The sequence below is a fragment of the Rattus norvegicus genome, chromosome 8 (genome assembly GCF_021556685.1).
Source record: "Rattus norvegicus strain SHRSP/BbbUtx chromosome 8, alternate assembly SHRSP_T2T, whole genome shotgun sequence".
Lineage (NCBI taxonomy): Eukaryota > Metazoa > Chordata > Mammalia > Rodentia > Muridae > Rattus > Rattus norvegicus.
The window spans coordinates 83,871,283-83,882,534 of NC_141541.1; the positions used below are offsets into that span (position 1 = coordinate 83,871,283).

The 11,252-nt window shown below is 46.8% G+C and overlaps 1 long non-coding RNA gene across 2 annotated transcripts; it reads left to right on the top strand.

Annotated features, from left to right (window-relative positions):
- The first annotated feature begins 7,274 nt into the window (after positions 1-7,274).
- On the top strand, positions 7,275-10,013 carry LOC102551227 (uncharacterized). 2 transcript variants are annotated; one of them, XR_015627893.1, is made up of 3 exons: positions 7,275-7,386; positions 9,457-9,682; positions 9,771-10,013. It is a non-coding gene; the product is annotated as an uncharacterized LOC102551227 (long non-coding RNA). The 2 variants fall into 2 exon arrangements; XR_015627894.1 differs by lacking the exon at positions 7,275-7,386 and adding an exon at positions 7,875-8,085.
- The last annotated feature ends 1,239 nt before the right edge of the window (positions 10,014-11,252 follow it).

The following is an 11,252-nucleotide window of genomic DNA, read 5'->3' on the forward strand; positions in this document are numbered from 1 at the left end:
GGGCACTCTGCAGGCTGAGACAGGAGAATCTTGAGGTGAGGTCAACCCTTGGGGTTCCAAAGCAGGCAGGCAATCAAGCAAAGAGATGGTAATGGGGAGTGGAAATGACTGCATTTTATTATATACGTGTGTGAAATTGTCCAGGAATTTTTAGGAAGAGAGAGGTCACGTTTGTACGCACAGCCAAATTGTGTTCTGGGTAATACAGCCAGGCTTATTTTAATCCTATTGTATGAGCGTTAACGTGAGTGGAGTCCAGTTCCCGTAAGGTTTGGTTTATTTTGAAAGGGGTTGTTTTGAAACACATGTCTGAGCAGCCCCAACTGGCCACAACAAATTCATGATCGTGCTACCTCAGTCTCCCCAATGCTCCACACCCAGCTTCTCCAAATAGCTTTGGAAGCCGCATATGACAATCATTTAATGAGTAGGCAAATCATTTTCGTGAGTCATGACCAACAAATTTCATTAGAAGAACAAGAACAAGATGAATAAGGGGACATCCCCTATAAACAAGAAGGGTAACAAGGAAGCCTGCAGCTTTGGGCTACATTACAGCAAATCAAAATGCCACCAGAAAGAAGCCATGCCATTAATCTTTGTACTACTAAGAATAAAACCAGGGCTTGGGGACTGGTGAGTGGCTCAGTGGTCAAAGCAGACTCGATTCCCAGCACCGAAATCACAGCTCACAGCCATCTATAGCTCTACTTCCAAGGGATCCAACCCTCCTCAGACACATGGTACTATACAGGCATGTGAGACAAAATAACCATGTACATAAAACTTTTAAAAATCTCACCAGGTGGTAGTGGCATACACCTTTATTCCCAGCCCTTTGGAGGCAGACGTAAGCAGATCTCAAAGTGTTTTTTTTTTTTTCTAAAGAATTATGAGTACACTGTTGCTGTCTTCAGACACACCAGAAGAGGGCATCAGATCCCATTACAGATGGTTGTGAACCACCATGTGGTTGATGAGAATTGAACTCAGGACCTCTGGAAGAGCAGTCATTGCTTTTAACCACTGAGCCATCTCTGCAGCCCAGACCTTTTGAGTTTTAAGTCCAGTCTGGTCACAGAGTAAGTTCTGGACAGCTAGGGCTACATGATGAGACCCTACCTCAAAAAGGCAATAAATAAAATCTTAACAAAATGTCTCATTGCTTTATTCTGATTTCAGGCTGTTAAAATGAACACAGCATTGAGATGTAAGGCATTGGATCACGGGAAATGAATTTGGTTTTTGTTCATTATTGCTAGGAGGGTTTGAAGGCTGTGGTGGAAGTGTGCGGAAGAGGCTAAGCATGGCTGAAAGGGCGGAATCTGAGTACTCTGAGGTGTCATGGGCTACCTGTACAAGTCGAGCTGTGATGGGACAGTTACAAAGAGCATGGGACACCAGGGAAAGCAAGAGAGGGTCTTGCCTGGCTCAAGTTGGTTGGCAGGACAAAAGACATTCTCAAATGACAGAATATAAGAAGGCCTGAGCCTGCAGACAGGCCACATGGGAAGCTGAAGTACCGGAGGCCTGAGAGAGTTGGCGGCAGAGGCTTTGGTTGCCCTGCCAACAATTTTAGCCATTAGTCATGCTAATGACATCAGGCAAGGAATTTAGGTGACGAAGCTAATTGTGGATGGTGGCAATGATGACGACAATGTTGTGTGATGAAGGCCATAGAACCCAAGGCTTCGGAACGCTTAGCAGGCCCTCTGCTGCTGGGCTCCCAATTGCCCCAGCCCACACCTAGCTCTTTGAACTGAAAGGGCTGACGTCAATAGCATTAATGGGAAGGCAGATTGATAAGCAGAAGACAGAAGACCCTGAAAGGGCAGGAGAATCTATTGTTTCTGCTCAACTTTCCTCATTCTGCTAAACAACAGATGCTCAGAAAAGCCACACACCTGAGGTAATGCTCTGCCTTGTGACTTTCCTGGTCATTCCTGTTTTGAAGTCAGGTGAGACAAAGGAGTATGGGGTGAGCAGAGGAGACAGAGGCCATATGTCCACTGTCTCACCACTCCATTAGAACATTCTCCATGCCCACAGCACAGGTTGCTGATGGAGCTGCAGGCATCCCAGCAACAGCTGATAAGTCCTAGGGAGTGAGCGATCAGCCCCTGAATGAGGAGGGAGCTTGCACCTCCCAGAGGCCATGCTTTCCAGTAAAACTGAGACTGAAGTGTGCTGTCACAGCCACTCTTGCTTTGTTTCCGGTGTTAGCCAAGAACCTGTCCTGATTACACCTTTAACCAGTCCCTTGTTTAGCTCCGGAGACTCTTGGTAGAGTGTGTATCAAGAGGCAAGACAATAAGGGGTGAGGAGGTTTTGTGCACCTTATCTGCTACCCTGATCAAAACAAAATGTAAAAATGTTTGAACTGAGACAGAAACTGTCATGCTGGCAAGCACACAGAGAGGGTAAATGCTTGGGTTTGCACGCAGAGTTAACTCTCCTACAGCATAAAAATAAAACTTTCTCTAGAATCACATTAATAAATTGAAAAGGAAAGAGGTGTTTTGTTTTATTTTTAGGAAAGAGGTTTTTAATACCATAGCTTTTTTAAAATTGCAAACACTGACCTCCATAGCCAAGCTTAGCTTTTCTTTGTTATGCCATTTGAACAAAGGGCTTCAGAAATTGACCAGCATTGCTAGCAAACCATCCCCCACCTTCAGCCTGGCATCTCCCCAGCCCCAGAAGAAGGGGGGTCAAAGAAAGACGCCCCACCCTGCGGGCACTCCCTCACTTCCTGAGCAAGCCAGAACAGACTAGCTGTGCTCTGCACTGAGGATCGGAGGCTGCCTCCCAGCCAGCTGCCCCACTTGAGGCACACTTCCTGTAGTAAACACTAGATGGGCTTCATTATTCTGGGGTTAGGTGAGGAGGAGGAACCCAGCTGAGTATTTATAACATGGTGTCTGAGGGAGACAGATTAGACATTACCTCCTAGAAGTCCTCTCAGTCACAGTAAAGACTGTCTTCCAAGCTCAGGAAAGCCAGCACTCTCTAGTAGGGTGTTAAGACTGGGGGAAATACAAGTTATAAGACTTGCCTTGATCACGATGTCTGTTCACAGCACTAAAAACCTAACTAAGACACCATCTGAACTGTGGCCTTTTTACTTTAGAGCCCTGGTGAGTCTGCTAGACCCTCTTTTCAGGTTTTGCAGAAGAATTTAATGCATGCTTCTGAATAATGCTGCTTTACTCTCTTGAACAAAGTCATGCTTTCAGCTGTTATATTAGTTAGGGTTCTCTAGAGTCACAGAACTTTTCTTTTTCTTTTTTTTTTCTTTTTTTTCGGAGCTGGGGACCGAACCCAGGGCCTTGCGCTTGCTAGGCAAGCGCTCTACCACTGAGCTAAATCCCCAACCCCATCACAGAACTTTTATGGGTAGTCTCTATATAGTAAGGGAATTTATGACTTACTGTCTATAGTCCAACTCCCCAACAATGATCAGCAGCAGCTGTGAATGGAAGTCCAAGGATCTAGTAGTTGCTCAGTCCCACAAGACAAGCAGGCAAGGAAGAGTCTTCTTCCAATGTCCTATGTAGGTCTTCAGCAGAAGGTGTGGCCCAGATTAAAGATGTATACCACCATGCCTGGATCTGGGACTTGCTTTGTCTCGGATGACCTTGAACTCAGAGATCTCCTTGCCTTAATCTTCTGGGGTTCATAGCCACTATGTCTCAAGATCTGGATCGTAGGTGAGCCTTCCAATTCTGGATTGTAGTTCATTCCAAATATAATCAAATTGACAACCAGGAATAGCCATTACAGCTGTGTACTCTCCTTCTTAGAATGGAGGCTGTTGTATTTAGCAAACAATGTTAACTCAAGCTCTCTTCTTGGAACAAAGCATGCTTCCAGCTCACCTTGAGCACAGTTCACACTAACAGCCTCAAAGAAAGATTGAGTCTATTTGCCGTCCTCCAGTCATCCACTTGTCCAGCTCTGTGCAGTTTCACTTTTCTTCAGCTTCGATACATGGGCTAGGAGTTCATTGCCTTGCCCCGTGACTCTGCTACGCAAGATCATCCGTTGTCTCAGAGTCTCACACCCTGTAATTCAGGAGAGCTCTACTCTGAAAGCCCCAGGAGCTGCCAGTGTCCATCTCGTGTCCTGATACCACCAGCATCGTTCACCAAACTTGTGGATTGGCCCCACTGCTGCCACTGATTGCCTTTAGGCAAGTGGTCTCATCATGTCTTAGGACAGCTCTCTCTTACAGAGCCATTCTGAGGTTTTCATCAGCTACTGTGTGGAAAGTACCTGAAGCATAGAAGAGAAGCATCTGGGGTGTTCAAGTCCCAGCCAGGAACCTATTCTTCCCACCATGGCTTCGGGAAGTTGGCCAGGTCTCCCTTCACTCCCTGTAGTCATTCAACAGTTACTCTTTCTTTAAGTACCTACTTTATCTAAGGTAGAATATTTTCCCAGAGCCAGGATCCATATCTGTAACATACAACACAAGCAGCCTGAGTTCGATGCCCAGCCATGGGAGAGGGCGGATGATAAAACAACTTCTCCACACTTTCTGGGTTAACTTAGTTGGGAAGTCGTTTCCAGCGTTTAATGTATCGATTGATTTTTAAAGTGTGTTGTGTATTGTTTTGCACTTAATTACTTCTCAAAGACAAGATGAAATAGTGCGGCCTGACACATACATGCCCAAGCTTGTTGCTCAGGGACAAAGGGCCAAACAGTCTACCTGCACCTCTCCCTGGAAGGAAGGTGTGTTTCTGCTCCCTGGGAAGCAGCTCTGCCTTTTGCTCTCAGCCAGGAGAGGGAGAAGGAAGGTCACAAAGAATGGAAGAAAAGCACTGGGGCGACGCCAGGGTGACTGGCACTCTCCTTCCCAGCATGCAGCACCACTGTGTTCATTTTTCCAAAGGCAGCTTTTCATGCTCTGTAGTTTAGCCCGAGGTCCATTTGAGCAAAGAGAAATCTGTTCTACGTTTAGAAGCCTTTGTTGAAGGGTTACGGATACGACTTCGGAAGCAAAGACAGAAGGCTAAATATTCTTGGGGGAGGGGGGCAGGAAACATTTGCAAAATGACTTAGCTGGACAAGAAGGCAGGAAAGAATGACAAGGAAGAAAATGGCTCCTTCCTGCCTCCCTCGGTGACTCAGTCCCAGGCCTGGTACAGGGACGCTGAGGAATCATCTTCCATGATAGTCAAAGTTTAGGAACAAAGGGAAGGAGGTGGAAACTAAATTTTTTTTTTCCAGCAGAGAGAGGTGGTGGTGGGTTTTCAGTTTTTTGGTTTTCAATTTTTGAGACAGCATCTCACTATATGGTCTAGATAAATCTCAAACTTTCAGATCCTCCTGCTTCACCTCCCCTGTGCTGGGATGACATGTGCACTAGCCCCCACCCTCCTTCCTTTTGAAACAGGTTCTCTAATAAGTTGCCCAGGCTGGCCTTGAACTCTCTATAGCGGGGTCAGGCCTTCCTTCTTCAGTAATTGAGATGACAGGCCTGCGTCCCTAGGCCCAATGGAATCGATGTTTGTGGTGCTGGGGATGAGCCCAGACCTCACTCATGGTTGTCAAGTGCTTTTTTCCCACTGAGCTCTGCTTCTACCCATGAACAGTTAACACTGTGTAGAAACTCAAAAGACTGATGTGCTCAGTGAGGCACAACTAAAGGCCCATCTAGCTGTAGTGACATCAGTGTCCCACTCTTGCCCCACCGTTCTTTGCTTTTAAATACATATATGAGTGTTTTGCCTTGTATAGCTGTGCCCTGTGCACGCACAGTGCTTAGAAGAGGGCGTTGAATGACTGGAGAGGAGGGAGAAATGAAGGTTTGAGAAAATGCCTCAATAGGAGTTGCTGTAGGCAGGCCTGTAGGACATTTTCCTAATTCGTGATTGAACTGGGCCCATGGTGGGTGGTGCCATCTCCGGGCAGGTGGTCCTGGGTTCTATAAGAAAGCAGGCTGAGCAAGTCACGGGAGCAAGCCAGTAAGCAGTGTTCCTCCATGGCCTCGCTTCAGTTCCCGCCCAGATCTGTCCATGCTTGAGCTCCAGTCCTGAGTTCCTTTGATGATGAACAGTGATGCAGAAGCACAAACCAAATGACCCTCCCTCCCCAATAAACCTGGGCCACAGTGTTTCATCAGAGCAATAGAAACCCTAAGAATTGGCCCCAAGTCCTCTGAATAAGCAGCCAGTGCTCTTCACCCAGACATCCCTCCAGCCCATTGCCCCATTCTTATGACTCCCACATTTTATTGCCTCAGGAAAGATAAAGCTCGACTGGCTGCTTTCAGCCTTGTCTCCCACTGGAGACTCCTAGAGAGCCAGGATTGCAAACCAAATGGATTTTCATCATCTCAGCACCAGCAGTGGGTGGCTCTTTCCTATGCTTCTTCAATCATCCAGTATTCTTTTTGAAAAAGCCTTTTTAAAATGTATTTAGGACTTACGGAGAAGTTGTATACTTAGGCTGGGGGTGTGGCTTCCTAGTAGAGTATTTGCCTAGCATCCAAGAAGCCCCAGGTTCAAATGATGCTACTGTAAAAGGGGCAGGGAGCCTGGAGAGATGGCTCAGCCAGTAAGAGGACTCGCTCCTTCTGCACAGGACCAGGCTTTGGCTCACCCACGTGGTAGCTCACGGCAATCCATAATGACAGTTCCAGGGCATCTGACACCCTCTTTTGACATTGCCTGTACCAGACATGCACAGAGTACACACACACACATGCAGAAAGAAAAAAAAACACTCGTGCACATAAATATAAAAAGAAATGAGGAAAAACTGACCACATAGCATAATGGTTTCCCCCCTATGGGTTTTACTTAAGTGCTCCACGGTTTTGCTACCAGTCAAACGTCAGTTTTCACCTGAACAATTAAAGAATAAGTTGCTGGCCTGACCCCTGTGGTGAGTATTCAGACCACTGGCTAACTCTTCCTTTGAGCCATCAGGACTGTGGTTGTATATGGCTGTCACAATCATTTCTTTTAGCATTTGTCTTATCTACAGACAGCAACCTTGCCTCTGCAGAGACACACACCTTTCCTCAGTGGCCCAAACCTATTGACAAGTTACAGCAAAAATAGAGCCAGGAACTTCTGCCCTGCACAGGATGGTGGTATGGGCTGTTCTGTTTAAGGCCTCCCTGGTGGGGTTAGCTCAGGCCATCCGCCTGCCCTCATTTCAACCCCTCCTGCTCAATCCTGTTTCCTTCCCCTCCCTCCGGTCCACAGATGTTGATTCCAACGCTCTCTCTCTAATAAAATATCCTGAGCACTGAAATCTGTCTCAGTCTGCTTCCTGAAAAATCCAAACTCATGCAGTTGGAGCCTGGGGAAATCTGACAAGTGAGAGACCAGACTGGGTTTGAAGCTGGCCCATTCACTGGCAAGACCACAGGTACCATGGGTGCTGGAGGGAGCACAGATAGCCTTTAATACAAGACAAACAAAATGATAAGTATCTCTTCATTCATTTAAAAAAAAAAAGATCTATTTTTAGTGTCTGTGTATGTGCCCACAGAGGTCAGCTGTCAGGTCCCCCAACTGACATGGGTGCTAGAAATGAAACTCAGGTCCTTTTCAAGAGCAGCAAACACTCTTTTTATCCCTAAGCCATCTCTTTGGCCCTCTCACCATTTTTTTTAAAGGTCTCAAGTAGTTCAGGCTAGCTTCAAGCTTCCTATGTAGCCAAGGATAGATAATTGTCCTGCCTCTACTTCCTGGGTGCACGTATTATCACACCCATCTTGAAAACACTTTTTTTTTTAACACGAAAGGAGTAATGGAGGAATAGAGAGGCAGCACAGACACAAGGAATAGCAAAATGGTAGATATAAAATGACTCAGCCAGTTGAGTCAGCCTTTGTCACCAACCACACCATTGTTGGCACAACAGAGCCATGAGTGAAGTGACCATGTGGCAGAGTAAGGCTCTTTTTAGCCCAGTAGCACAGGCTCTTCCTCACTGGAGCTTAACTAGTTATTGCCCCTACCAGTGTCCAACCTGAGAGTGAGAGCCCAGTGCTAGACCCCCCTATGCTGTCACACCCCTAAGACACCATCTGGAAACACAAGATGGATACTTTGGAATCCTTTGGTGAGTGACTCATTCTAACAGGAATGGACAAGTGTTTGTTCGGGTGAGTGTTAGAATTGTCTCACCCCTCAGGCATCACCCTGGGGTTCTGGAATATTCCATTAGGATAGAATCTCACAGAACTTTGCATCAGACTGTTGAATTCAACTTGCAACAAAGAAGCTGTGATGGTGGATTCCTGATGTGGAGTCTGCATCGCTCGCTGGCTGCATCTGCACCTGCCCAGGGGCCTCACTCTGCAGAGATGGAATGCCTCTTCCCAGGTTGCATAAGGACAGAGTAAAGAACTTTTACTAGGATGTTATGTCTCCAGCAGGGAGGATATGTGAACCTGGGAAGCAAACCATGGAAGTAAGGGTAAACCTGCTTTCATTTCCCGGGTCCCAGATCCACCCCTGCTGTTCTGATTCTACTGGGCTAAGGAACCTGGTTCTTGAAGTGAGTTTTTTCCACCACGTGATGCAGCAGAAAGTCCCACTGAATGCTAACAATAGCTGTTGCCTGTGTGCTTTGTGTGCCTGGTATCTAGAGGGAAGGGGAACAGTCTCTTGGGGGACATTACCCTCATCTTCAGGACCCTTCACATCTAATAGCTGATTAGGGTATGGTTCTAAATCCAGGCCTGGGCCAGGGAACTGGCACAGTTGGTAACGAGCTTGCTTTCTGGGTTTGAGCCTCAGAATCCAGGTAAAAGGCTGGGTGTGGCAGCATGTGCTTATAATGCTAGAGACAGAATGACCTTATGAGACTCACTAACCAACTAGCCTAGCCTACTTGGTGACTTCCAAGCCAGTGAGATACCCTATCTCAAAACCCAAAGTAGCCAGGGGGTGGGAGTGGGTGGCACACACCTTTAATGCAGCCCTTGGGACGTAGAAGTAGGTGGATTCCTGGGTCTACAGAGCAAGTTTCAGAATAGCCAGGACTATACAGAGAAACCCTGTCTCAAAACACCAAAAAAAACCAAAACTCAAACCAAAAAGTCTTGAGAATTTCTGCTGGGTGGTGCTGGCCCATGCCTTTAATCCCAGCACTCAGGAGACACAGGCAGTCAGATGTCTATGAGTTTGAGGCCAGCCTGGTCTACAGAGCAAGCCTGGACTACAAGAAGAAACCCTGTCTCAAAAAAACCAAAGAAAACCAGAAAACAATCAAACAATAAGGTAGATGGCTCCTGCACACGTGTGCGGGCGTGTGTGCGCGCACACACACACCCCACAGTAAAAATGAAGTCCAGCCCTTTCAGTCTAGTTTGGGGCAATGCTGAGTGACACTGTAGTTCTGAGCTCCTCATGGGTCAGTTAAGGCTGCTGACCCATGGAAGCTGGTGTTTCCTTCCTCCAACCTACTTCCCTCTCTTCCCTTCCACAGGTGTCAATTTCAAAGGCACTCCCTAATAAACATCCTGGATGCTAAACTCTGACTCAGAGGCTCCTTCCTGCGGAGTCAAAGCTCTGAAGACGCCCTGTTGCCCCTGTAATGTGTTTTTCTTACTATGAGAACGCTCACAGCATTCCAGAAAAACCATCTAAACTGGGAATTTAACACATTTGCAGCTGATCTCCAGACTCCATTGAAGCCGTCGAAGGTCTTAATAGTATGTGCTCATGTGTTTGGGGGCAGGGGAGGGGGCTGTGCACACATTGGGGTGTGTGTGTGTGATGGTTTGTATATGCTTGATCCAGGGAGAGGCCCTATTTGGAGGTGTTGCCTTGTTGGAGTTGGTGTGTCACTGTGGGCGTGGGCCTAAGCCCCTCACCCTAGCTGCCTGCCAGTCAAGTCTTTTGCCAGCAGCCTTCAGGTGAAGATGTGGAACTCTCAGCTCCTGCACCATGTCTGCCTGGATGCTGCCATGCTCCCGCCTTGATGATAATGGACTGAACCTCTGAACCTGTAAGCCAGCCCCAATTAAATGTTGTCCTTTATAAGACTTGCCTTGGTCATGATGTCTGTTCACAGCAGTCAAACCCTCACTAAGACAGGGGGCTTTGTGTGTGTGTGTGCATGTGTGTGTGTGTGTGTGTGTGTGTGTGTGTGTGTGCGCACGCGTGCGTGCAGGCCTATAGGTAACTTTTGGTATTGTCTTATTCTGAGCCACGGTCTCTCATTGTTCTGGAACCCTCTAAGTGGGGAAGACTGACTGGAGAGCCTCAGGATCTCCACCTCCCCAGCTCTGAGATTACAAGTGGACACCACCATGCCTGACTTTTCCACATGGGACCTGGGGATCTAATTCATATCCTCATGCTTGCAAGGCAAGCACTTTGCTGACCAGGCTGGCCTCCTAGTCCCAGTGATATCTTTATAGTGAAAAGATCCTTCCTGAACCATATCAACGTTTACATGGCACAACTCTCCAGTTGGGTCTTGTTTTCTGGGTCTTTTTTTTCTATCAGTTTTATGAGAATTAACATGTACATGTATGTGTACATGTAGTACATGAGGACAACTTTGTGAAGTTATGGAATTGGTTTTCTCCTTCCACCTCTGTATGGGCTCTGGGGATTGCATCCTGAGTAACACTATATACTGAGCCATCTCACCAGCCCCTCCAGTCTTTTTCAACATTGAATCTTTTTGTTTTTAATTTATTTTATTTATGTGAATGCACTGTAGCTGTCTTCAGAAACATCAGAAGAGGGCATCGGATCCCATTACAGATGATTGTGAGCCACCATGTGGTTGCTGGGAATTGAACTCAGGACCTCTGGAAGAGCAGTCAGTGCTCTTAACCTCTGAGACATCTCTCCAGCCCCCATTGAATTATTTTTTAGTCACCTTTTACTTTACATACTATTCACATGTGCAGTATAATATAACACTCACATACAAAGCACCCCAGGCTGGTCTTAAACTTCTGCCTCTACTTCCCAAGTGCCACAGGTGAGCCCCACCATGTTTGGCCTTCTTTGGTGTTCAAGACCCAACAGTTTTCAATAGTCAGTATAGGCGACTTCTTTCTGTAGGATTTATTTTAATTAGGCTTATATTGCAACATAGAAGCTGTAGAGATCAGATCTGTGGTGACAGATTCCACTGGTTGTTGCACCTGCCACACCTCCTACGTGTTGCACCCCGGGTCTCTTCAGGTGCCATGCTTTGCAAGCACGGAATGCCATCTTCCAGGGTACAGAAACACAAAGAATCAAAAGCCGGAATTTTATCAC